The sequence below is a fragment of the Austrofundulus limnaeus genome, unplaced genomic scaffold (assembly GCF_001266775.1).
Source record: "Austrofundulus limnaeus strain Quisiro unplaced genomic scaffold, Austrofundulus_limnaeus-1.0 Scaffold424, whole genome shotgun sequence".
In the NCBI taxonomy this organism is placed as follows: domain Eukaryota; kingdom Metazoa; phylum Chordata; class Actinopteri; order Cyprinodontiformes; family Rivulidae; genus Austrofundulus; species Austrofundulus limnaeus.
In genome coordinates, this window is record NW_013952826.1 from 160,756 (window position 1) to 164,070 (window position 3,315).

Here is a 3,315-nt window from a genome sequence, read left to right on the forward strand (position 1 = left end):
AAATAGACGTGTTTCCATTGAGCAAATTTATTTTCAAAATTCTAATTTGTGCATTTTCATGGTCAATGGAAACACAGCTATTGAAACGGTTTGTTTGAATCTCGATGCAGTAATGTAAATGTTTCCTCCCACAGGCCTGGCAGGTTTTCATTTATTGTTTTTATAAAACAAAAGTCTCCATGTTGTTGTGTTTGAAGCCCACATCAGCTGCCTTCAGTCACTTTCTTTAGAATGATCTGGACATCGTCCAGAAAGGACAGGAAGTTGATTGTTTGTGAGTTCTCCTCCTGCAGAGAAGCAGGAAAAATGAAAGCAGGCAGATGAGGAGGAGGTTGTCGGGTCTCCACAAGGGGGCCGAGGAGTCCGGGGAAAGAAACGGGAGGAGAAGGAGGAGGAAATCAGGTTAAAGATGAAGAGAATGAAGAGAAGATAAACGAGTAAAAAAGAGAAAGAAGCAGACAAATCTTYATCCATCATAAAGATTTCATTCATTCGGTGCAAACTAACGCCCCCCTCCCTCACTAATGTGAAGAGAAAYGACTCTCTTGGTGCAGAGGCCCCGCCCACTCCCCGCTCTGCTCTGACAGAGCTGAGCTGCTGACAGGTCTCCTTCCACCGCAGCACTGCTGAAAGCTGCAACCCTGAACCTGAACGGAGGCTCGGCCCGGAGGAACCACGCTGGGGGGGTCAGCGGCCCCCATCAGAACCAGACGAGCAGAAAAGCCCTGAACTGAAAGGAACGATGACCTCACTGTCAGCAGGAAGCAGACAGTGGAGCCGTTAATCAGCTGCAGCTCTGAGTCAAACAGAACAAAGTGTTGATGCTGGACGGATCAACAGAACCTCCTGCAGAACCTGAGCTCCTGATTCATCCAGTTTGTTCTTCAAATGTCCTGAAGTGAGACGCCGAGTCACAGACTGCTGATGCACCTTTGTTCTCCCTGCAGGCTGCAGAAAACACCGGAACATGTGCTGATAATATCAACACAAATCATCTTTAAACAAACCGAGTGATTTAAAGACTAAATCATCTGACTGAGGAGGAAAACTCACTTTTACACTCAGCTCTGTTCGCAAAAAGCTTCTGTCAAACTCACTGAAATGTTTTTAGAGCTGTAAAATCTGTTTTAAAGGATYTAAAGGTGAAACATTTGAAAGCGTTCAGGTAAAAAGATTAAAGTCTTCACACCACGTTGAAAGTTAAATATGAAAAGAGTCAAACTGTCCAGGTGTTAGACAGGTAAGATACTGACTCCACCACAGCCTCAGGTTTCCTTCACATAAATCAGGAAACGACCCAACAAAGACGTGGCTCAGGAGCTCAAGTTCAAATAATATTATTCCTTCATCTGTTTTTCTCTGAATTCATCCGGAAACAAAGTAAATATTTTATAAAGTTGTTCATGTTTGATCAAAGCACATGGATCTGATTTTATATTTGTATAAGCGTTTGTGAGGACCAGCTGACGAGTCCTGAATGTACGGCTGAATAAACTCGTTCAGCTGACCGGATTTTAAAAAGAAACGTGAGAAAAATCYGACAGAAATCAGGGACGACTGTCAGGAAACACAAAGAGATGAAGGGAAAGTCCAGGTTAACCCTGAGATTAGCACTGAGATTAACACAGATATAATCTGTAAACAAACTTTCTGAGATCTCAGCTGGTAAATATTCTGAGAAAGAAACACTAAACTGGATAAACAACTAGAAATTATCTGTTTCTAATCTTTTAAAGAAAGAAATCAAGTTAAAACATGAAAACCTGAAACATCCACCTGTGTGAAAATTATCTGCTAAAACTTCATTCTGCTGAAGTAAAAACATAAAACATCTCAGTTTATTGTTATTTACACATCAGTTAACATCTGGTTAAAACAACTCAAATAAGCAGCTGTTATGAACATTTTAGCTGAAACAATTCATAAATCATAAATCCTTAGTGTTTGTGTGAACTCCTGTGTTTGTACCTCTTTAAATCTCACWGAAATATCAGTAAAAYTAACAACTTAAAGCTTGATTAATAGCTTGTAAGTTGATTTAAACGTGTTTTGTTGTTTGGCCTGTTGACGTGTTTTCTTCCTGTTCCCAGCCCAAACTTTCTCCTCCCTCGGTCACGCTCAGAWATCCCAGGAATGTCCTCTCTCCCYGCTCTGCTGCGTCACGCTGAGCTGTTAGCTGAAGCAGCCAACGAGCCAGGGACCTTACAGCAGCCGAACGTTCAACCTGCCAGCTGCAGATGCCTGCCGCTGTTGAAATGAGCTGAAATGAGGAGTCGGCTGAGGTGACGGCAGCCAAAGATGTGTTGAGGGTGGTGTTGGGAAGGGTTTAGRGCAGAAACTGAGTGTAAAACAAGAATCAGAGAACGAGATGATTCTTAGCGCTTTCTGCTGAAAATCTGCCGGCTGGCTTTAAAATGTCTGACACCAGAAACAAAGACAGACGCTGGAAAATACATTAAAATTAGATTTAAAATATATAATTTGTCACATTCAGGCGTCAAACAGTTTGATACGAGTCAAATYAGGCAGAAACGATAAATTTGGTATCAAGTATTTTAGGTTTAAAATGGAACAAAATAAAAGTTAAAGTAACAATTTAAAAAATACTTGCTAAAAAACAACTCACCGTATTTATTCGTGCACAATATGATCTCAAGTATAATATGATCTAATGTATAATACGACCTCATGTATAATTCGACCTCATGTGTAATACGACCTCGTGTGTAATACGACCTCGTGTGTAATACGACCTCGTGTGTAATACGACCTCATGTGTAATACGACCTCGTGTGTAATACGACCTCGTGTGTAATACGACCTCGTGTACAATACGACCTCGTGTGTAATACGACCTCGTGTGTAATACGACCTCGTGTGTAATACGACCTCGTGTGTAATACGACCTCATGTGTAATACGAACTCATGTGTAATACGACCTCGTGTGTAATACGACCTCATGTGTAATACGAACTCATGTGTAATACGACCTCATGTGTAATACGACCTCATGTGTAATACGACCTCGTGTGTAATACGACCTCGTGTACAATACGACCTCGTGTACAATACGACCTCATGTATAATACGACCTCGTGTGTAATACGAACTCATGTGTAATACGACCTCATGTGTAATACGACCTCATGTGTAATACGACCTCGTGTGTAATACGACCTCATGTATAATACAACCTCGTGTGTAATACGACCTCGTGTGTAATACGACCTCATGTGTAATACGACCTCATGTGTAATACGACCTCATGTATAATACGATCTCATGTATAAAACGACCTCGTGTGTAATACGACC

The 3,315-nt window shown here is 41.3% G+C and overlaps 1 protein-coding gene across 1 annotated transcript in view; it reads right to left on the bottom strand.

Moving 5' to 3' along the window:
* The window catches only part of LOC106529122 (microtubule-actin cross-linking factor 1), a gene marked incomplete at its 3' end in the record, with an annotated part of 60,084 nt that overhangs the window by 31,707 nt on the left and 25,062 nt on the right, over nt 1–3,315 (bottom strand).